Genomic DNA, 23,789 nt, shown 5'->3' on the forward strand with positions numbered 1-23,789 from the left:
CTCCCCAGGCTGGGGGTCCAGAAGGGAAAGACTGGCTCCTATCCTATGAGGGAATCAGATTCACAGATACGCCCCACCTTGCGAGGCTTCCTTCTGTCACACACCTGTTCTTTCCTTAGTTCTTCCGTGTAGTGAACGCTGAAAGCAACCGCTGAGTTCCAGGCCTGTGCTAGGCTCTGGGGACACGAAGATGGAAGAGGACCAGTCCTGCCTTCGATGTGCTCACAGTTGGTTAAAGGAGACCTGCCCAAGGGCAGGGGCCAGGTGGATAGAGGGCGGACAGCCTGAACAAAGACCGGAAGGGGAGAGTCCAGGAGCCGGGAGAGGGGAGGCATGTGAGTATGGGGGCCGGGAGGGTGCGTGGGAAAGAAGATGGTTGCAGCAGCCCAAGCTGGAATTGGTGAGAGCGGCCCGAGGGAGAAACGCAGCCTAGCACACACAGCGTCTTTCTGGGGTTACACAGCTTTCCCACTTGAAGCCTGGTGCTCCTGCCCTGCCCGAAGGTACCTGTTCACTCCCAGTGAGCAGGGTGGGGAGCGGCCCATAGTAGGGTTGGAAGCAGGACAATCCTAGAGGATGAGGTTCCCCCAAGCATGGAATGTGGGGGGAGAGCGGGGGAGGGAGAGCTGGCCTCAGAGTTGGGTGCTGGACTTCGGACTCTTGAGACCCACAGGGGCACCACCCAGAAGTCCATCCCAGGATGCTTCCTGAGTCTGACCTGCTGGTCCATGCCTGGACACCTGCCAGCTCTGAGAGCGATACCCCAGCCCCGACCTGAAGCCTAGAACCTCAGGGATGTCCGTGCCATCTCCAGAGCTTGGGCCACCTGAGACCTTGCTCCAGGGTCCTGTTTTGAGCCTAGAGCCCCTCCTCCAAGAAATATCTCCAAAGGCTTGCCTGTGCAACCCTGCCCTTGAACCACGGTCAGGTCACATCCTGAGGCTGCCTCCTTAATGGAACCACTTCTCCTGGGGGCCTAGCTAGAGCCCTGCCGGGAGCCAATGGCCAGGCGGGCTACCCACAGAGGTGGCACTGGGACAGTTCAGGCCTCCGTGGTGCACAGGGCAGTTGGCCCGTGTGCGCGCGCACACACACACATGGCTCCTACACAGGAACACGTAAACACAGATGTGACATTTTGAACTCACATATCTGGGCTCTCACCACACATCGAGTTCAAACCGGTAGGTACCCACCTGCAAAAACCCATATGTGGTTAAGGCACACACCTACATGTATTCATACCTGTCCGTGCACAGATTCATGTACAAGCTGACCTGTGCACGGGTACGTGCCGTATATACACGCACACATACGTGTTCCTTCGCAGGTGGGGGCCGCCTAATCCTCTCCCTCTCCCCTGCACCTTGCCCAATCTGACCCCAGCCTACCACTCCAATCTTCTCTCCCACCACCTCCCTGCCTTTGCCCCACACACCGTGCTGCTGGCACTGTGTGAATTGATCAGACAGCTGACAGGAAGCGTCTTAAAATTGAGCAAAATCTTCAGAAACAGTCATGGCCATTTGTGGCTTGTGATGAGCAGGGTAACAGGAAAGCCCTCTGGGCCCAAACCTCCCCTGCCATGTGCCTGTCACACACTGCCTGCAATTCTGCCATCAGAGGCCCATTCCTGTGAATTAGGCTTATCAAGGTTCATCACTGAGGGAACACTGGAGAAGACCGTGAGCCCAGCCCTCACGCTGCACGCAGGAATGTGAGGCCCAGAGAGGGGAATTTATCCGGCTAAGGACACACAGGGACTCCAGTGATGGGGCCAGCACAGAACCCGGGGCTTCTGACTCTTGTCTTTGCTCCACTGTTCTGGTCGCTGGGTAGAGTGGGCTAGGGGACAGCCGGGAGAACAGGTGAGGACTCTCATGTGGCCCAGCTGAGCCCCCTTGAATGCGCCGACTCCAGGAGCCCAGGCACAGAGTCTGGGGCACTGGTGCTCACAGGGCGCCCCGAGATTCTCTTCCATCAGACTCTCCTGTGGAGGGTGGTGGCATTGGTGTGTGGGAGCACTCCACACCCTTCCAGGATGGCTGGGGGTTCTGGGGAGAGACCCCTTCTTTCATCAGGCAGAGCCGGGCCCTGGAGCCAGGACATGCCTAGATGTACCCATTCCAAAGTGCAGTCGGGGATCTCCCTGGGGAGCAGCGAGCAGAGAAGGGCCCCTCCTGAGACTGGATGGGACTGACCTCCACCCCACCCGTAATCCCATCGCCCTCCCCTTGCGGGGACCAACCCCACCCCCACTCCTGAAGAGAGATTTCAGCAGAGGCTATAAGGGCACAAGAGAAGTGTTCTCTCCCCCAAACCCTGGCCTTGCCCCTTGCCCCGTGCAAGGCCACACCCCCTGTACCCTTGGCAGAGTCCAGGCATCACCCAGCAAGAAGCAGACCAGGGTGATGAGAGACACCAGTGGCAGCCGCAGGGTGGCCTCACACGGCACCTGCACACGGGCCCTCAGCAGCCCACCCACTGCCAGGGCGACTGTCCCCCTCTCCCCAGGGACCCAAGTTTCAGCCCCCACCCGTCAGCGCAACAGCCTCCGGGCCCAGCTTCAATCATGCCCAATACCCGGCACCCTTTGGTCAGTGCTATGGGTTGTTGAACCGTGTTCCCCAAAAAGATATGTCAAAATCCTAACCCCCGTCCCTGTGAACGTGACCTTATTTGGAAATAATGTCCTTATAGATGTCATCCAGTTAAGATGAGGTCCTACTGGAATAAGGTGGGTCCTATATCCAACACCTGGTCTCCTTTTAAGAGAAGCCCCGTGAATGGGAATGCAAGCTGGTGCAGCCACTCTGGAAAACAGTAGGGAGCTTCCTCAGAAAACTAAAAATAGAACTACCCTACGACCCAGCAATTGCACTACTAGGCATTTATCCACGGGATTCAGGTGTGCTGTTTCGAAGGGACACATGCACCCCCATGTTTATAGCAGCACTATCGACAATAGCCAAAGTATGGAAAGAGCCCAAATGCCCATCGATGGATGAATGGATAAAGAAGATGTGGTCTATATATACAATGGAGTATTACTCGGGGATCAAAAAGAATGAAATCTTGCCATTTGCAACTATGTGGATGGAACTAGAGGGTATTATGCTAAGTGAAATCAGTCAGAGAAAGACAAATATCATATGACTTCACTCACATGAGGACTTTAAGAGACAAAACAGATGAACGTAAGGGAAGGGAAACAAAAATAATATAAAAACAGGGAGGGGGACAAAACAGAAGAGACTCAAATATGGAGAACAAACTGAGGGTTACTGGGGGGGTTGTGGGAGGGGGGATGGACTAAATGGGTAAGGGGCACTAAGGAATCTACTCCTGAAATTATTGTTGCACTAGATGCTAACTAATTTGGATGTAAATTTAAAAAAAATAAAAAAGTTAAAAAAATTAAAAAAAAAAGAGAAGCCCCGTGAAAACACAGGGCCAGGGAGAGGGCAGCCGTGTGAAGACAAGGCAGACACTGGAGGATGAGTCTATAAGCCAAGGAACACCAACAATCTCTAGAATCTACCAGAAGCTAGGAAGAAGCAAGGGAAAGATTCCTTCGTAGAGCTTTCTGAGGAAGCATGGCCCTGTCGATGCCTCGATTTTGGACTTCTGGACTTCAGGACTGAGAAAAAAATTGTTGTCTGAAGCCACCCAGTTGTGGTGATTTGTTCCACCAGCTCCAGGAGGCAGATACAGGCAGGTTCCTCTCCCCAGAAGCCTCCATTTGGCACATCACCGTCCTGCTCGGAGCCCCCAGGGGCCCCCCCACCAGCTGCAGGTAGAGCAGGGCACGAGTCTGCCCAAGGCCCCCACCCCGCCCCTCGCCACCTCCCCACTTGCAACCTGTTGACTCCAGAGCATTCTGCTCTCGTGCGATGGGAGGGAGAGGAGGGTGGGAAGGGGGAAAGGAGTGAAATTTGAACATGGGTGACTGGTGTCCTGCTGCAAATAGGAGGGCCAGAAGAGGGAAGTGGTCTGCAGGCAGGGGCATGGCGGGGGGGGGGGGGGGATGCCATTTAGGGCAGTTTGACTATGAGGTCACCAGGGTGTGCAGGCAGAGATGGCCAGAGGCACCGGGAAGGAACTCGAGCTAGGACCCAGCCCCAGGTGAATATAAACAAGGACCTTCAGCTCCCTACCCTGCCCCCAGGTCTCTGCGCAGGACTGAGGTTGGGGCGGTGCAGGGGGGTGTTGCGCAGCACAGAATTGGTTGAGGGCCCAGGGAGGCTCTCTGGTCAGAAGGCAGAGGGGAGCTTCTGAGTCTCCAGCTCCTGTCCCTGGCCATGAGGGCAAGTCACCTGGCTTCCTGGAGCCTCAGGTCCTGGTCTGGAAAGAGAGACAATTGCACCTGCCCCATAGAGGGAGATTATAGACACAACAGAGAGGGAGAGGGTAAAAAATGCTTCTTTCTAGAGTTTGACTTGTGTGCAAGGTGCCGCTCCTTGCAGACCTTCCACCCCTCCCCTGCAGAATCCAAAGAGGAACCCTGGCCTTTAGGGAGGCTGCCAGCAAGAGGGGCCTGCACAGAGGGGCCTGAGGTGCTGTGCATCCAACAAGTGCGGCTCCCTCGGGGGCTGGAAAGGCTCTGTCAGCTTATCAGTGACAAACTGTGCAAGGTGGCCTTCTTCGGCAGGTGTCTGTCCACTGGAGGGCAGGAACCACCTGGCAAAGCTTGTGTTCATTCACTGTACATCTATGGAATACCTACCGTGTGCCAGGCACTTATGCTGGGTTCAGGGGGCACAGCGGTGAGCAAGGTGGCCAATGCCTGCCTTCCAAGAGCTTAGTGATCTGTGCGTGCATGTGTGTGTGTGTGTGTGTCTGGGGGGGAGGGAGGGAAAGACAATTAGCCAACAGACAAACAAAGCCATGAATTAACGAGAGCACAACACAGGGCAGGAAAGCCGCTTGATGAGACACAGAGAGCGGCAACTTTAGATCAGGGAAGGCCACCTGGAGGAGGCCACATTGCCACTGAGACCTGAAGGAATCCAAGGAGCAGCCATGAGAGGATCAGGGTGAAGACCTTTCCAGGTAGACAGAGGAACAAGAGCAGAGGGCCAGGCATGTTCTCAGAACACAACAGAGTGGCTGGGGGGTGATGCACACAGTAAGTGCTTAATAAGTGCTTAATAAGCCCTGGGAATCTGCACATGGCTTGGGAGGCCACACTTGTGCTCTGAGCCCACCTGGTCCAGGATGATGGATCCTGGGAGCCTGAGCCCTGGCAACGGCCACCCTCTCACCCTTTTGCTCATTCACTCATTGACTCTTCACTCATTCATTCTCTCATCAAATAGTTACTGAGTACCTGCTACCTCCTGGGCCTCATCATGGGCTGGGCACGCAAAGGCTGCAAGGCTTGGTCCCCAGTATGTTCTGGTAAGGGAGACAGAACCCACACTAGTCCCGGGAGGCTCCAGGAGAGGCATCTGCTCACTTCCTGCAGAGCACAGAGAAGCGATCAGCCAGCACTTCGGGACCCAGGAGAGGCGTCCCAGAGGAGGTGATCCCCGAACCCGGCCCGGAGGGCCGAGCAGGCCTCTCCAGGATGGAATGAGAAGGGTCCTCTGGGAGGAGAGTATGTGCCGAGATGGATGTGTTTAGCCTGTTAGACCAGAAAGTGAGGTGAGGAAGCGTCCATGGGGAAACATGGATGTGGAGAGGCCATAGGGGCCAGGTGGGAGGGGCTCTGAGGCTCAGCCTAAGGGGTTTGGACTTAATCCTGCCGGTAGTGGAGACCACTGGGAGCCTTCTCTGCTTGTTTGTGCCCAAGTCTGAGGGGAGCCGCACAAATCACCCAACGATGAAGCAGGCTGAAACAGGCCTGCTTCTGGGGCCACTGTGCGCCCGGGGCTCAGGGGGCTTGAGGAGGGAGGGCGTTTAGGGACCTGCAGACCAGATCTTTCTACAGGCCTGAAATCTCTGCCAAAGGGCGAGCCAGCTCTCTCTCTGGATCTCTCGTATGTTGGGCCGCCCAGGGGCGTTCCTGTGGTTGGCAGAGAAGGAATCTAAAACCCTTGAGCCTCATGTTTGTTCTTTGTTGGTCTCCACTCCCAGGTGTGGTCCCTCTTTGACTCTCGGGGCTCCAGGTGTGCAGAAAGATCACCTGGCCTTAGAGGTGAGGTTGGGCATAACCAGATGCCCCGGATGGAAAGGTGGCGTGCGAGTGTCCCACTCCCCAGCTCCCACCTGCCCTGAATTCTTCCCCTCCCTGCCATCCCAGAGAGATCCCCAGGGCCCTGCCATCTGGAGGAAAGCTGTCGCCTTGGCCGTGAATGCTGGAGAGCAGGGAGCCCGAATCCCTCCCTGTCCTGTAAAGGAGGACAGCTGGCCTGAACCACAGGTGTCAAATTCCACTAATCTGATTTCTCTTCTTCTTACCTGGGATGCAAGGAGGGAGCCTCTCCTGGGGTCTGGGGTGGGTGGTGGCTCCCAATACCAGCATCCCATCAGTCTTTCTTGCCTCGGGGAACCCCATAATGGACTGGGGAGGAGTGAGCATGTGAGTGAGGCACCAGGGTGGTTGCATCTGTGTGTGTGTGTGTGTGTGTGTGTGTGTGTGTTCGTGTGTTCAACATGGGAGCTAGTGGAAACGTTTGAAGGTGGAGGGGACACGGTGTAGTGATTCACTCATTCTCCAGTGGGAAAGGTCCTTCCTTGTGCCGGCTGGTTCGTCTCAGGGACAGTGCTGACTGTGCGGGAAAGGCCTTTTGATCGCCTCTGGTCCTGAGAGGAAAGAATCCTGTCCTGAAGCTGCATGGAGCGTCCCATCGCTTCTAGAGACTGCCCTCTCTGGATGAGGACAGCCCCATCCCATGCTGGCCCTGTGTCAGCTTCTGCCCGGGCCTCTTGAGCCAATGTGGCTCAGTACCCCTTAGTGTTAGCAAGCTCTCTGGAGTGTTTGGGGTGGACGTGTCAGCCCCAACCCCTCACGCTGCAATCCCAGTCCTAATGCAAGAAGCCTGGGCCTCCCTGCAGGCCCTGGGCCCCTCCCGCCCCTGAGCTTCTGGTGGTTTCTGCACCTGGGAGAGGTTAAGCTTTCCTGAGAACCAGGCTCCGGCTGGGAGTCCTGTTACATTGGGCCACAGGGAGAAGGGAGCTGGAGCTTAGGTTGCTGCTGGCCCTGGGAGGCTCTGGGTGGTGTTAGGTAACAGTTCCAGCCCTCTCCAGCTTTAGGGAGCCTGGCCCCAACCCCCATCACCAGTCCTGAAAGGCAAAAATCCTGAGCTAAGTCCTGAGATCTGGCTTCATTCTCTCCAATGGGCTTTCGGGGGTCCTGAGCCTGTCACCCAACCCTGGGAGGCACGACTCTTACTACCATTTTATGGATGAGCATATTGAGGCTCAGGAAAGGAAGTGACGTGTTCGGTAAAGGCAGAGTCTTGATGGACACTTAGGTCTTCAGCTCGCTGGTCCTGCCCTGCTCTTCCTACTGTTCAGGCTGCCCCACAACCAGGGAGGGGGGCTTGCCGGGCCGAGAGCCAAAACGTCTCTGCTGAACGTGGCTTAACCAACACGGGTCTTCTCTGAGCTCTGTGCATGTGTGTGTGCGTGTGTGAATATGTGTGCATGCACGTTTCCTGTGTGCATGCATGTGCGCCTATGTGCATATGTGTATTGTGTGTGCATGCACGTGTTTCTATGTGTATGTACGTGCATACTTGTTCACATATCTATGTGCCTGTGTGTGCATGTGTGGGGGCGGGGGGACTGAGTGCCTTTGTCTTTGTCTTGCCCCCATGGCACCCTGTCTCCCCTCCCTTCAAAGGGAGCTCCCCTTGCTTCTGACCCCTCAGGACCCCCTCCTCTCACCCAGCCCCCTCCCCACCATAAGCAAAGCTGCCATTTAACTTTTTTTTTTTTTACATTTATTTATTTTTGAGAGACAGAGCACAAGTGGGGTGGGGGGTGCAGAGAGAGAGACACACACACAGACTCCGAAGCAGGCTCTAGGCTCCAAGCTGTCAGCACAGAGCCCTATGTGGGGCTCAAACTCACAAACCATGAGATCAGGACCTGAGCCGAAGTTGGACGCCTAATCAACTGAGCCACCCAGGCGCCCCTCTGTCATTTAACTCTTGAGGGTCACTTGGAAATCCCTGCCCTTGGCCTTCACTTCTCACTCCTACCCTGGTGGTCCAGGAGGCTGGGAGCGGGATAGGGGGACTAGTGGTTCTGTCTCTAGAGAACAGCTCTTCAGTGCTCTTGGCCTCTGGCCTGGGAGAAAGACACCAAGTAGCTGCCCTGATGGCGTTTGGGGGGCACCCAAATCTTGTAGTTGCTAATGGGACCTAGTCCCTCCCCAGCACCCCTCCGGTTTCTTTGTTTTGCAGCTCGGTCTTCCGAGAAAACTCGATACTGACTGTCTACTGAGTGCCAGAAGATCTGGGGACATCTGGCCAATCTCTACAGTCACTGGGCCCCTGCACCTGACCTAGGGGCACAGATGGAAGAAGAGCCCTGTCCAAGGTCGTACAGCTGGGACACACGGCCAGGTGAAGTCTGGATCTTTCCTCTGTGCTTCAGCTGACGCTCCCTCCAGCCCAGGCTCATTGGTTAGGGGAGACAGTGAGCCCCTGGCTTTCAAAGCAGCCAATTTTGTGCTGAGCACTTGAGTCCAGGGCTGGGTGTGGAGCATGCTCTCCCCGCCTCCCGGGGCCTTTGCACCTGCTGCTCTGGTTGCCTGGAGGCTTCTCCCCCAGATGTATGCATGGCTCACTCCCTGACTTCTTCCAGGTCTCACCCTACTTGTGCACTCATCAGAGATGCCCCATGTCTAAAACAGCACTCTGAGCTTTCTCACCCCCCGTCCCTGCTTTATTCCTTATAGCACCTGCCTACCCTCAGCTGACTTCTTACATAGGAAGCCTTCCCACAGAGCCAGCCCCAGCACCCCCTGTGCTGCTCAGCAGGCTGCCGTCTGCTGGTGTCCAGTTAGCCTAGGTTCCTGCCTGTGGCTGTGCTCACCAGCCTTCGCAATGAGCCAGTCGGGCCCCAGGCTGTGCCAAGGGCCCACCGTGTGCTCATCCTGGTTTTGGACCAGGCCCTGCCACTGACAAGTATGATCTTGAGCAAGTCAAGCCCAGCTCTCTGAGCCTCAGTTTCCCCCTCAGAGACAGGGATTATAATCACCTCCTGCAGCTCGTTGCAACAATGAAAAGTTGGCTTATGTGAAAATGCTCTGTAAGCTGTAAAGGGAGGTGGGTAAAGCCATGGGCCACGTGGCTGGGGGACACCCAGCCCCAACCCCACACAGTGGTAATAATAATCTTCCCTTCCTCTAGGAAGGACGGCAGGAGAGTAAGATCATGGTGCTCTAGGTCCCTGTATTAGTTGGCTATTGCTGCATAACAAATGATTCCCAGATCCAGCAGCTTGGAATAGCAAACATTTATTATCTCACAGTTGTTGTGGGTCAGAAAATTTGGAGCAGCTTAGCCGGATGGTTTGGCTCAAGGCCTGCCTTGAGGTTACAGGTGGGGCTGCCAGCATCTGAAGCCGACTGGGGCCGGAGGGTCTGTTTCCCGCTCACTCGCACAGCCATTGGTGGGAGAGCCCAGCATCTCGCTGGGTTTTGGCAGAAGGCCCCAGTCCTCTGCCGTGAGGACCTCTTCTTGAGGCTATGTATTCCCACAGTGTAGCAGCTGGCTTTTCCCCAGAGCTGATCAGAGAAAAGGAAGTAAGGCAGAAAAGTTGCAATGACTTTGATGGCCTAGCTTTGGGTCATATGTCATCCTCCTTCCTGTGTGGCTCGTGGTCACATAGGCCAGTCCTGATAGAGTGTGGGATATCAGGAGGTGAGATCACTGAGGGCCACTCTGGAGAATGGTGGCCAATGTCCCCTGCTCCAGGACTTACACAGTCACTTCATATGCCAGAACCTTCCCTTCCTCCTTCACCCTCACTCTCTCTTCTGTCACTAAAGGGCCATCGTAGGGCCTCTACAATGCCTCTTTGGCCAGGTCCTCAGTTCCTCCCTACTGGCCCTACCCAGTGAAGATCCTCGTGACTTCTCTCCTGAGCACCCAGGCTCTTCTGATCCAAAGTGCACATGCCGCATGCAACCTTTGTTGGCTCCCCAGCATAGACAGACTCCCAGGTGAGCCTCTCAGCCCCTGTGACTGGCCTCCTCCACCTCCCCAGCCTGAGCTGGTAGGCAATGGGAGAGGCCTTAGGCATCTGTCCCAGGCAGCGTGACCTATTGAGAAAATAGGGTCGTTAAGATATATTTGGACTAGTTTCCAGATCCCTCACTGTCCTCATCATCTTTCTGGTCATTCATTCATTCATTCATTCATTCAAATAGTGACTGAGTACCTACCTACTAGGTCCTATGTCAATCCTATGAAGTGAGTGTTATAATTATTTCCATCTTAGAGATGAAGAAACTGAGGCTTGGAGGTGGCATAACCTGTTCAATTTCCCAGAGTAGGTGGGAATAGTCATATCTGGCTCCTGATGCCAGGGTCTGAAGCTTCCAAGCATGGACTATGGGGTGCTAAGGATGTCATATGTCCCAAAGAGGCCTCCCTCCCCTGGGCCCTACTCATAAATGCACAAGAAGCCTGGGCTTGGCTGAATGGGGCATCTTGGCTGTTTTGTGAGGGGTGAAGGCCTTGGCCAGGGCACAGGCTGTTCCGGAACCAGCTCCAGCCTGACCTCGCCGTTTTCGGTGCCTGGCAGGGCCACTCAGGGTGGAGGCGTTTCTCAGATACAGATACCCTAAACTAAGCCATCACACCATGCCCCTCTGCCCCATAAAAGGCCACTATGGGGCTCGAGTCCTGGGAAGGCAGGACGGTGCCCAGCACAGGAACTGCCCCTGCTGATTGGCCCTGCCTAGGGCATCTACACCTCTGGCTGCCCAGGTGGGTGCATCCTCAACATGGGGACAGGGCAGGTGCAGGGGTTAGGAGGCTGGAGACTGAGCACTAGGAGGTGGCAGGACTGCCCCCACCTTGCCCCTCTGAGGGAAGCCTGGTCCAAGGCAAGGAGGGCAGAGAGCAGGCTGTCCGTACCTGGCAGGACGGTGGGATTGAGACCTGAGAGGAGCTGGGGATGGGCAGAACGGCTTGGAAAAGGCTCGGTGAGGAGGCAGGTAGCTGGTGGGGCTCTGGCATGCCCTCTGTCCACCCCAGCCTGCGGGGGGTTGAGGGGAGGAAGGAGCTGGTGTGGTGCCTGTCCCCGACCTGCACCAGGCCTGGTGGTGTCATGGGACAAGTCCTGGATAGGGATGCTGAACCGAGGGCTCTAGTCCCAGTCCTGCCAACCCATTTACTGTGTGACCTTGGGCAGGAGCTTCAGCCTCTCTGGGCTGAGTTTTCACATCTCTAGATGAGGAGGTTGCATGTGATGATCTGGAAGTTTTGTCTGTGCTGACTGTTTTTAAGTTTGTGGAAGGACCAAGTGACGTGCTACCCTCTTCCATTCTCTTCCACCTCACCGGCTCCCACCCTGTCCCAATCCTTCGTCCATTTCCAATTTCCAGCCCTGAGCCCCCAAGCCAAAGACCAGTGACTTCGGGGGAATTTTCCAGAGCCTTGCAGTGCACAGATCTTCACGGTCAACCTCTGTCTTTCCTGGAGGCTGGCTGGGCAGGCATTTTTGGCTTAGAGAAGCAGAGCAGAGTGCCCAAGGCCACACGGCCTGGGAGGCCCAGGGCTGGCCTGTCAAGGGCAGTGCTTACTACACATGTCTAGCGGGCCTGGGTGGGCAGTGGGGGACGCAGGGGAGTGCTGGCCCAGCTGCGGGGTGTCAGACTGAGTCCCTGGAGAAAGACCCCTTATTTCTCTAGCTCTGCGCTTTCTGGACCATCCACGGGATGAAAATGTATACAGATTCCTGGCCCCTGGCCTCCTGAATGGGGTCCCTGGAATGGTGCATGGGGATTGTTCCGCCTCCTGAGGTTTGTAGCCGCTGGTCTGGATGACTTGGGAAAGGTGGGATGGGGTGAGGCCTCTCTGCAAGCAGGCCTCAGCCCTGCATGGGGGTGCCGCCTGCAGCCTGCCTGGGAGGCCGGACTCGTAGTGGCTGCTGTCTCGAATTGGGCACCCGAAGACACCTGGCTTGGGCCAGGAGCTAGGAGGGAGTTTATAAGGCATTCTTGCAAAACACATTCAGGGCAACAAGGCCGTAGCTGTTTTCTCTTTCCTGAACAACAGGGTCATCTTTTCTTCTTGGCCAGCTTGGCAGAGCCAATGTTGCCAAAAGGATTAAACTAATCCTGTTATCGTCCCTGTGGATCTCCGTGAGGGGCCTGATCGGTTTTCCTTCCTTGTGGGGCATGACCCACCCGCCCTCCGCCCCAAAGCCAAAGGGTTTCTCAAAGGCCCTGGGAAGCTGCCTCTGGGGTGAACAGGGTCTCTGAGACCACATGCGTGCAAAGCCATTTCTCAGAAATGCACTGAGGGCCGCTTGGGAAAGAATTTTGTGAAAAGTAATCCTGAAAACCCAAAGTGATTGGTAATGAGGGGTTGATCAGTGTCTTTTACTAGAGGGCTAGTCCTCTGAGGTCACTGGTTTTCCCAGGGAGATTTCGCCTGGGCTTCCTGCATGCAAAGCGCTGAACCCGGGCACCCTTCTGTCCCTCTGCTCGCCTTAGGAGCCATCTACTGGTTTCCCCAGCCATGCGGGCTCCCAGCAGTCATCTTTAGAAATCGGAGAACATCCCAGCAGATATTTTCCCCTTCATTCAGCTTGTTACTCAAACCAGCTTTGGAAAGTGGGTAGGCTAGGGGTGCCTGGGTGGCTCAGTCGGTTGGGCATCTGACTTCGGCTCAGGTCATGATCTCACAGTTGAGTTTGAGCCCCGTGTCAGGCTCTGTGCTGACAGCTCAGAACCTGGAGCCTGCTTCGGATTCTGTGTCTCCCTCTCTCTCTGCCCCTCCCCTGCTCATACTCTCTCTCTCTCTCAAAAATAAATAAACATTCAAAAAATTTTTAAAAATTTAAAAAAAGGAAAGTGGGTAGGATCTCCCCTGTTTTGCAGACAAGAAACTGAGGCCGGGAAATGGGGACAACACACCCAGGGTCAGAGGCACATTTCCCTGAAGCTGCAAGACCCCCGTTTGCTGTAAAAAAAAAAAAAAAAAAAGAAAGAAACCTGAAAATTATGGCTAAAAACACCGTGAGTGAGCTTTAACTTTTCTGTCATTATAAAACATCCATCTGTGACTTTATTTCTCAAAATGGAACAAAATCTGGTTCATGGTATTTGTAATATTCTATCCTTTTTTCTTATTTAAAAAAATTTTTTTTAATGTTTATTTATTTTTGAGAGAGCGGGAAAGAGCACGAGCAAAGGAGGTGCAGAGAGAGACTGAGACAGAATCCGAAGCAGACTCCAGGCTCTGAGCTGTCGGCACAGTGCCCAACGTGGGGCTTCAACGAGCCATGAGATCATGACCTGAGCCGAAGTGGGACGCTTAATCGACTGAGCCACCCAGGCGCCCCTTACAGCCTTTTTTCTTAAAGGGGGCCCCAGTGTGCATCGGTCCTTGGGAAACCTGCTCCAGTCCTGCCTCAGGGGACTCCAAGCAGGATGGCTCCAAGGCAGCTTGGAGCTTTCCTTCTACCTCCTCCTGTCCTTCCTCCTGGCCCTCCCTACCCCCACCCTGATCGCGTTCCCACTGTCCTCAAGATGATGGGTTGGTATGTTTCGCCTGCTCTGTTTCTCTGCAGAGGTGGGTGGTGGGTTCATGAGAACTGATTGGCATAGATATTCTTACTTCATATGGTACTTGGAAAATAAGTCTATAATCTCTGTTAAAAGGGATTGGATTAACTCATATTGTAAAGGTGGAAAAGACACGGGGATGTATGTCAGCTCATTCAAAGGGAACTTGAGCCAGCCAGAGATTTCACAGATGGATGGGTTGCCTGAAAAGGCAGTGAGTGCCTCGTCAGGGGGTGTATGCAAAAAATGGCTGGAAGCCACTAGTTACTGAAAAAGTAGATTCCAAATTTGGGGAGGGGTGGCGTGTAAGGTTTTCAACACCTCCGGGACCCTGCGAGTCTGTGAGGGCGGGTGCATGGAAAGAGACCAATGCAGGATATAGGTGAGTGAGCACACAACAAAAGGTCTCAGGGCTGGGTTTGGGCAGGAAGAGGCTTGGAAGTGAGGGTGGCCTTGGCTGGATGAACACTCTGTCAGCTCAGCGTTGCCACATTTGGGGCAAGTGGTTGTCACCAGGGTGGCTCTCCTGACATTCCTCCCAGCTGTTCTCTGCCCTGTTGTGAGGCTCTTGTTTTTTTGTTTTAAGCTATTTCTTTAAGTTTATTTATTTATTTTGAGAGAGACACAGAGAGAGAGAGAGAGAGAGAGAGAGAGAGAGAGGTGGGGAAGGGCAGAGAGAAGCAGAGAGAGAGAATCCCAAACAGCTTCTGCATTGTTGGCACGGAACCCGATGTGGGGCTCGATCTCATGAACCACAAGATCATGCCCTGAGCTGAAAACCAAGAGTCAGACACTTAACTGACTGAGCCACCCAGGCGCCCCGAGGCTCTTGCTTTCTGAGAGCCTGTGTCTGCACCAGGATGCTCGGGCCAGCTCAGCCCCTGCCCCTGCTGGATGCAGTGTAAGATACCTCCACGGGGGTAGGCTTCTCCAGGTGGGACCCCGGAAGAAGATCTGCTCGTTACCTTCACACAGGTGCTACAGAGGTAGAACCCGACAACTCAGAGGGACCCGAGAGCCTTACCTACAGCACGTCACACACCAGACCAGGTCAGAGCCTCAGTGTCCTCATCTGTATTATGGGAACATTAGTACACACCTTTTGAGATCGTGTGAGGTTTTAGTGAGATCTGTGGTTCTCAAACCTCAGCCTCCAACAGCATCCCTTGAGAGGGGGGCTTTCATTGACACACAGATTTGGGGATCCCCTCTCCCCCAGAGTTGCTGATTCAGTGGACTTGGGAAGAGGTCTGATAGGTGGCATTTCTAGCCAAGTCCCAGGTGTGATGCTGGTTTGGGGACCACACTTCGAGAATCACTGAACTACACCGGTGTCCAGGAGACCACCAGCCCCTCCGGGCCAGGGATCAGCTCTACCCTACTTCTGTTTCTGCGAGGTAGCCGCTCAGGGCGGGCGCACGGCGGGTGCTGTCAGTACCTGTGCGCGAGCCGTTTGAACTGCGCTTGAATGGAAGCCAAGCAGTCTCCTCCTCAGAGGCCCTTGGAGATGGTTGTCAGCGGGTTCCGGTCGCCATAGCAACAGCTGGCCGCAGCTCGGCGATTTGGAGAACATAACCACGGGGCTCTTTGCGATATTGGGGAAAGAGCGCAGAGGTCCTGTCCTAGAGCACGTGGACAAGAACGTGGGCAATGTGGCTTTCGAAACCTCCCTTTGCCAGGCCACTGTTTTGCTGTTTGCTGGCAGTGAACCTACGAAGGATTTAAACTTTGGTTGCATAACAGAGAAAGGAACAAAGGGAAGGGTGGATGTGTGCCTAGGTAGGGAGTGGGAAAGAGGAAGGAACCCTTATTCCTGAGAACCACTATGCGCTTGGCCTTGACACACATAGACCTGTGTTATCCTCACCCAGGCGCTAAGGGGCCACGTCACAAGGGCCCTCCGGGGACCCTTCCAAGGCCACACAGCTCGCAGGGCCTTGGCAGTCCAGATTGGAAACCCAGTCTGCTGTTGCCAAAGGCCATGTTTGTTCCTTCACTTCGGGGCTGCCTCTTTGAAACTGTCGAACTTTGGACATGGTTAGAGGGACCCGGGGGTGTGGGAGTAGCAGGGAGGCGGTGAGGAAGGCTTGGGGAGAAGTGTTTTCAACACCTCCGGGAGCCAGGCCAGTAGGTTGGTCGTATTCTGGACTTCGCCCTTCGTAGCAACCGCCCCCTCCTCTTTATTCGCTTTCATGTTTGGATCCATCTGAGCCAGACTTTGGATGACGCACCCCCACCCCCAGTTCTGGCCAAGTTAACCCAGTAAGGCAGTGGTTCTTGTATTCCCATGTGCTGATTGATTTAAAGTTTCAATTTCTGTCTTGCCTGCAGAGATCCTGACCCAGTGGCTGGGGGTAGGGGTGCCCTAGGAATTGGCATTTAACAGGCCCCGTGATGACTCTGTTGGAGGCAGCCCATTGCCTGCCCTTTGAGACATCCAGAGCCTCTGCCTTCCCCCGTATGTTCCAGGTGCCTTCTGGAAGCCCCCAGGTTTCAGGGCCTTCTTATTCTAGTGCCCCAGCCGCTTCTGCCCTCTCCTCTCTGCTGTTCCCTGGGAACAATTTATCCAGCCCCCACAGCACTGTGTACACACAGGAGAGCCACAGCTGTCCCTAGCTGGCCAGCACACCCTGCAGCCAGCTCGGCCACATACACCTGGCTCATTAAGCCCAGCAGTCTGCCCCTCTGCTCTGTTTCATAAGGACCTGGCTCACGACCAGAGGCCTGAACTGGGAGGGTCTGCGCAGGCCAAGCCAGCTGTCCCTGACATCAGAAAGGAACTGTGATGTCTTGAGCCCTTTGGAAAAGGGATTTGGGCAGAGAAGCATCCCATCTGTGGAGAAAGAACTGACTTTGGGGTGCCCCAGCCAGAAGGGGCTGCTGCTCTAGTTCTCTGCCTCAGTTTCCTCCCCTGTAAGAGTGGGGACAAGACCAAGGGCTCATCGAAGAGCTTCAGGAAGTCCAGGGTCCTAGGCATGAGGTTTCGCCGTGGGCTCAGAGGTCAGGGAGGTGCGTCTTCAGGCTCTACCCTCCTCTCCTCTTTGATAGTGAGGCTCACCTGTGTACTGGCCTTCTACCCCACTGTCACACATCCATCCTTTTGCTCATGATCACAAGCCTCAGGATGCCTGTGAGAAGTGGCAAAGGCAGGCACAGGATACCTGCCCCCGCCCCCACTCCCCATTTTGCGGATAAGGAAACTGATTTCTTATCCAGGAAGGGAAATAAAGAGACTAACCACGCATCTGGTTAGCAGTCAAAGCAGAATTTGGCCCTTGACCTCCTGATGGAGGTTCTGTGCTTCTGCGCTTGGGTGACTGCCTCATCCCTGGCCCTGCAGGTATCAGGAAATCTGCCTGTGGCATCGGGAAATCTGCAAAATCATTTCCCCTGCATGCTTATGGAAACCTCCCGAGGGAAGAGGGCCAGGGCGATGCTTAATTTGACAGACTTGGAGGGCCCTGGTGGCATTTCAGACACCACGTCAGAGAGCTGGTGTGACACTTAGCATTTTTGAGCAGTGAGGAGGCTGCCTTCAGTTTACCCGCCGCACCCCTCTGCATCTGTGGGCGGTGTCGACCCAACTTCTCTGAGCGCCCAGCTGACCTACGACCCACTTTGCTGTCAGCACAGAGCCGGACGGTGGGGGCCCGAACCCACAAACCGTGAGATCATGACCTGAGCTGAAGTTCCACGCTCAACCGACTTAACCACCCAGGCGCCCTGGGCATGAAGACTCTTAAAGAAACTCCAAGGTCATGGGGCACCTGGGTGGCTCGGTGGGTTAAGTGTCAAACTTCAGCTCAAGTCATGATCTCACAGCTCGTGAGTTCGAGCCCGGTGTCAGGCTCTGTGCTGACAGCTCAGAGCCTGGAGCCTGCTTCGGATTCTGTGTCTCCCTCTCTCTCTGCCCCTCCCCATTTGTGCTCTCTCTGTTTCTCTCTCTCTCAAAAATAAATAAACATTAAAAAAAAAAAAAAAAGAATCTGCGTGCCCATGAAAGAGGAAGCCTGAGTCAGAAGGAGTAGAGAAGAGTCAGGCCCCTGGAACAGGGGCCCCGAGAGGCTAAGGCCAGAGCCCTCAGCAGAGGGGGCTGCCTGGGCACAAGTGTGGGGAGTCCATACCAACCCGGGGAATGGTACCACTCCAAAGTAAGAGCTGAACAGAGACCTCAGGAGCTGAGTGTGTGTCCCAGGGTAGGGTTGGGGGGAAGGGGGGTTGGGGAAGACCCAGCCTGACACTCCCAGGGATGGGGTGAGGTGGGAAGGGTTTGAACAAACTTGACAAGCTCACATGGGCACCAGGTTTGTCATAGTTCACCCTTACTAGTTGTAGGATCTTGGGGAACTTGGGACAAATCCCTTCACTCTCTGAACCTTTGTTTACTCATCTGTCAAGTGGGGATAAAAGTGTATACTTTTTTTTTTATGTTTATTTATTTTTAAGAGAGAGCAAGAGAGAGCACGCAAGCAGGGGAGGGGCAGAGAGAGGGAGACACAGAATCCGAAGCAGGCTCCAGGCTCTGAGCTGTTAGCACGGAGCCCAATGCAGTGAGATCATGACCTCCCCTGAAGTTGGACCCCTAACTGCCTAACTGACTGAACCACCCAGGCGTCCCACGTATACTTCTGAGAGAAGATTTGCAGTAACATGTAGAGAGTGATGAGCCCAGAGCTTGGGATCTATTTGGTACTCAATAAATGGTAGTTAGTCCCCTCTATCCAATAGCAAGTGGGAGCCCATTACAAGTGCTCAATAAGCATTTGGTTCTATATAACAAGAGAAGGTTCCAAGGGATCATGGTGATCAAAAGGTAGTGATACAAGGTAAGATTAGCTTTGGAGGATGCTACAGTTTAAAGGCTGCTCCCAGGGAAAGACACTTTGTTGCAGGTGCAATGAGTTTTCACATTGTTCATGTTCTGGAGAACCTTATGGGGGAAATGTGTGGGACTGGACTGCCTGCAGCAGATAATAGCCCTGGTGCCCCCCCGCCCCATCACTCCCTTAAAAGATCACACATTCACGATGAACTGGTAATGCGGTCACACCTGCACCTGTTCAGTGGCGATGGCTCCCCCGCTCCAAAACCCAATAAAACAGGGCCCTGGACAGGCCACCAAGTCCTTGTCCTGCAATGACCACAGTCCAGTCCCTAGCTCCCACCGACCCCAGTCTAGTCTCTGTAACTCCAGCCCACCTTTCCCGAATCCTCTGTGGCTCATCTAACACATGCCTCCTGTTGCCTGTATTTGGCAAGACTTGGGGGGCAGAGAGACAGACAGAGGAGACCCCAGACACAGACATGACCTGGAAGGACTCCAGATCAAAAGGAGACCAATATTCTGGAGATGTGACTTAAAGTAGGAAATAGTTGGGGCCTTGGAGGGCTGGACAGTAGTGAGAAGCCATCACTCCAGGAGGGCTAAGGGCAGCTTTTCGGAGGTGGGCACATTGGTGGGACACAGACATAGAAACGTGAAACAAGAATGACATTCCTGATGGCTCAGAGGAGTAAAAATGCACAGCGCATACCAGGATTTGTTCAATTTTGCTGGAGTATAGAGTTTGTGGAGGAAAGTCATAAAGACCAAACTGGAAAGATAAGGCTGGCTTTTGAACACCCTTGCATTCCAGACTAAGGAGATCCATCCTTTCCACACACTTTGATTGTGCACCTGCTTTGAGGACTGATTTCCAACCTTTGGAAAGAGGGCAGCTGCACAGGAAGAGCCCTGAAGTCACAGGGCTGATTGGCTCATCTGTGCACACTCTGCCCAATGTTACAGCAGTGTCAATGCCGCTTGTTGCCTGGACTTCCCACGTGAGGCAAAGCCAAAAACACGTATAGAATGTAAACATTATCAAGCTCATTCGTGAAAATGTCGAGGGGCAGACGGCTGAACGTGGGAAGCAGAGGTGGGGGCACAGAGCAACAAGGACAAGGATACATCATGATAACGTCATCATGGAGTATGAAGAGATATGCCTGCAGTGGACGGAGGGAGAAAGGTCCAAGGCTGCTGCTTCAATTATAAAGATGACTAGTAGAGGAAGTAAAGTAAGTAATAAGTAATTATGTTGAAATGCGCGGGCAAGGGAGTCAGGTTGTGGTTTTAATGACCATTAGCAGGACTGAAGAGGTAACACCTCAAATATGGGACAACAGTCAGCCACAAAGACATTTATTTACCAGCATGGAAATAAGGACCAGAATAAAGTGCTAAACAAGTTAAGAGGTGATTCTTTCTGGGCAGTGAAGATAAAGGGGAAAAGGAGGAGAATTGGCAGGAAACTCTTGTCCGAAACCCACATGTGTCTGATTTTGATTTCAGAAAAATCAAGTGTGTAGTTACTAATCTTTAGGGACTGGGAACCAGTAAAAGAATTGGTTCTTTGGCCAGAGACAAGGTTGTTTGGGTATTTTTAAAAAGTGTGTATGCATTCAACTTAGGGTAAGTAAATAGTGTTTTCTTTTTCTTCTTTTTTAATTCTTTTTTAAATGTTTTAAATGTTTATTTTTGAGAGAGAGTGAGACACAGAGTAGGAATGGGGGAAGGGCAGAGAGAGCGGGAGACACAGAATCGGAAGCAGGCTCCTGGCTCTGAGCTGTCAGCACAGACCGGGACAATGTGGGGCTCCAACTCACGAACCCGCGAGATCGTGACCTGAGCTGAAGTCGGACGCTCAACCGACTGAGCCACCCAGGCACCGCAGCAACTTTCTCTAAAAACACAAACAGTAGGTCTCTACAACTGCTATCACTTTCATTTTTTAAAATCAATTTATTCACGATTGTTCTATGTCAGCAGTGAACTTCCTCATTTGTCCTTTTTATAGCTGGGTGATATTCATGTACTGATGTAGCAACAATAAATGACAGTGTCTATTTCCCCATGGCTCCGCCCACAGTGTCTCATCAAGTTTTTGGGGTTTGTCATCAGCATAGATTAAAAAGGTTATCCCACACTGGGTGTTGTATGGAAACCATTTTGACAATAAATTTCATATATTGAAAAAAATAAAAAATAAAAAAATAAAACTCCTAAGGAAAAAAAAAACCGTTATCCCAACTGAGTTTTGATTTGCATTTCTTTTACATGTGGGGTTGAAAAACTCTTCCAATGGTGAAAGGCCATTTGTATTTCTTTTTTTCTGTGAACTGATGATTCATATCTTTTGTCCACTTATATTAATTCGTCTTTTCTCATTAATTAGTGCAGCTCTTTATGAGGGAAACTAGTCCTTTGATTCTTGATAATAGCAAATATTTTTCATTTGTCTTTTGACTTTGCCTGTAGGTCTTTTTTTTTTCTTTTTATGTTTATTTTTGAGACAGAGAGAGAGTACGAAAGCAGGGGAGTGACAGAGGGAGACGGGGGTGGGGACAAAGGATCAGGAGCAGAGAGCCCGATAGGGGGCTTGAACTCATGAATTCAGAGATCATAACCTGAACCAAAATTGGATGCTTAACCAACCGAGCCACCCAGGTGCCTCCCGTCTGCAGGTCTTTGGCACACAAGTTTTTATTTTTATGTAGGCAGATTTCCCAACCTTTCATTTATGTCTTTTGGAGTTTGTCATAACTCAGAACTCCCTTTTGGAGATTAACGGGAAATTCTCCAATGTTTCCTTGTAGGACTTGGCCTTTTTCTTCCTTTTTACATCCTTTAAATTTTTTATCCATCAGGAATGTATATTGGTGTGGAGTGTGAAGTGTGTACCCAACCTACTTTTTTTTTCAGCAGGCCAGCAAGAGTGTGTTCTGGGGAGGACGAGACAGGGACAGGAAGGCAGGGCAGTGAGCAGAGGTACGTGAAGAACCTTCCCTGGAAGTGGGTGTAGAAGAAACCGGAGTGACATGCACAGTCTTCAGGAACCGCTGACATCATCCAGGTGAGAGTTGAACCCAGGGAAGCCTGAACTAGGGCAGAGGCAGCAGATAAGGTGAGAAGGGGGAGGGAGGGTCCTGGGTATAGAATCCATAGGACTCGGTTACTGGTTCAATGGGGAAAAGCAAAAGAAGGTGTCTGTTCCTGCCTCAGTGATCTATGATTAGCGATCAGTGTCGTAATTTGTGGCTTCACGGAAGCAGGGTACAAGGATTCAGAGTCAAAGGCTGAAGCCTCCCAGGGACACCCAGGGAAGATGTTCAACAAGATATTGGGAAGGTGGGAGGGAGTAGCAGAGATCTGGAAGAGGAATTTCCCCACCCCTCTCTTGAGGGCCAAGTAAAAGAGTTACACCTTTCCTTGCTTGGTTGGACAGGGTGCACCTCACCCTGAGGGCTATTACATTTATCACATCTGTTGGAGGGACTGGTTCAATGGGATGGATCAGGCTGGTTCTTGACAGACTGGCTCCAGAAGCCTAGAACTGGGGCCACAGGAATAATCTCTCTCAAAGTATTGTTGTTGGTTGGCTGGTCCCGTCTTTAAAGATGGAGAATGGGCTCTGAAAGAAGTGAGTTGCCCACTGTTCCAAAAAGAATTTGCAACAGAGCCTCCACTACTACCGCTGTGACGACTACCACTACTGGCAACGACTTCCATTTCTAGACCACTTACTACTGCACTGAGTTAAATCTTTTAGAAACACAAGTTATATCGCCTAGTCCTCCAAAACCAGTAACAGGCTCCCAGAGGTCAGCGCACAGAGCCTGATGCGGAGCTCAAACTCACAAAACCGTGAAATTATGACCTGAGCCGAAATCAGGAGTAGGACGCTTAACCGATAGAGCCACCCAGGCGCCCCCAGAGGTGGGGTTCTTAACCACGACCAAAGCGGCCAGACCTTTCCAGCCAGAGGCGCCCTCTGCCCCCTCTCCGCCTCCGAGGTCCAGTGCTCGCCCCCAGCCTGATCACCTCCCGTCCCCTACCCCAAGCAGGCCCGCATTTCCGTCCCGGCCCTCCGCGAACTGGGTTAGGGAACTGGGCCGCGGAGGAGAGGAAGCGCGAACACACGCAAGCGGCAGCCGGCAGCAGCAGGCCAGACAATCTCGGCGCACAGCCACGGCCCCGCGGTGACCCATGAAGCGGGGCAGCCCGCCCGGGTACCGTCAGCGTAACGAGCACTGAGACGCCCGCCGCCGGGAGAGCCCCGCGCCAGGCTCTCTGGCCCGGCGGCGGGGCGGGGCCGCTAAGGGGGCGCGGCCGGGCCGGACCGTACCAACAGCTCGGATTTGCGGGGGGGGGCGCGGGGCCGAGGAGCCCGGCCCTGACAGCGCGCGTGCGGCTCGGTGGGGCGGGGCGGAGTCCCGAAGGCCACGCCTCCACCCCCGCGGCCGGCGCGGGCTGTGGTAGCGCCTCAGTGGTGCGGGCCTGCGTCCTGCTCAGGTGGCCACAGTGTTGCCGGGCCGCCCGCGGTGAGTGCGTGCTTTCGTGGGTGTGGGGTTGAGAGGTCAGGGCGCCGGGGCTCTGGGTGTCGGCGCTCCTGGGCCGGACGGCTTTCGGCCGCTTCAGCCGTCCGAGCCCTCGGCGCTGGGGCGGGCTCTCGGGCCGGGTCGCTGCGTGTCTCAACTGGCGCTCTCACGGAAAGCGCGGCTCCCACCCTGGCTGTTCCAGGGGCGGCCTTTCCCCTCGCGCTGACCTCTCGCGGAGGCTTGAGGGTCGTGGTTTTCACGGCCGAGGGCGCCCGACGGGCCCTTCCGCCGAGGGCCGAGCCTCGGTGTCAGAGGGCTCGAGCTGCAATCTCCGCTCCGCCACCCTCGGCCAAGCCGCTTTTCCCCTCTGAGGCTCAGTTTCCCCATCTGTACAATGGGCCTCAGGAGAAGGCCAAGTTATTGCGGTAACTCACGTAGGAGATGCTCTGTGAATGCGACGGGAACCCGAATCCGATCCTGCAGCATCAGGTGGACTCAGTCGAGGGCTCAGGGGAGCCTGCCAGCCCTTCCTCTCCTGAGAATCTTACGGGGTGCGGGCAAGGGCATCCCTGGGGGGCAGTGCCCCCTCCAGGGCAGGTGCCTTGGCGGCCGCTGCGACACATCGTTGCCGGGGTCTGCTGATTAGTCGTGACCCCCTTAGCTCGTGGGAGGAATTGGGTAAGAGGTCAAGGTCTCCTGGGAGATGAGGGGGCTGCAGGGAACTTGACCTCGA

At 54.0% G+C, this 23,789-nt stretch overlaps 1 protein-coding gene and 1 long non-coding RNA gene across 2 annotated transcripts in view; one reads left to right on the forward strand and one right to left on the reverse strand.

The window, feature by feature from the left end:
- Positions 1-9,396: 9,396 nt before the first annotated feature.
- LOC109250578 (uncharacterized) lies at positions 9,397-15,393 on the reverse strand. The gene is made up of 2 exons (XR_002073086.2): positions 15,135-15,393; positions 9,397-10,219 (listed from the first exon to the last, which is right to left on the reverse strand). It is a non-coding gene; the product is annotated as an uncharacterized LOC109250578 (long non-coding RNA).
- Positions 15,394-22,933: 7,540 nt separating this feature from the next.
- The window catches only part of LOC109250572 (NADPH--cytochrome P450 reductase), a 63,419-nt gene continuing 62,563 nt past the window's right edge, over positions 22,934-23,789 (forward strand). The window contains exon 1 of the mRNA XM_053894105.1: positions 22,934-23,059. The gene's annotated coding sequence lies outside the window, so the exon portion shown is untranslated. The remainder of the gene's footprint in view (positions 23,060-23,789) is intronic.

The sequence above is a fragment of the Panthera pardus genome, unplaced genomic scaffold (genome assembly GCF_024362965.1).
Source record: "Panthera pardus isolate Hobbes unplaced genomic scaffold, ASM2436296v1 HiC_scaffold_4, whole genome shotgun sequence".
Taxonomy (NCBI): domain Eukaryota; kingdom Metazoa; phylum Chordata; class Mammalia; order Carnivora; family Felidae; genus Panthera; species Panthera pardus.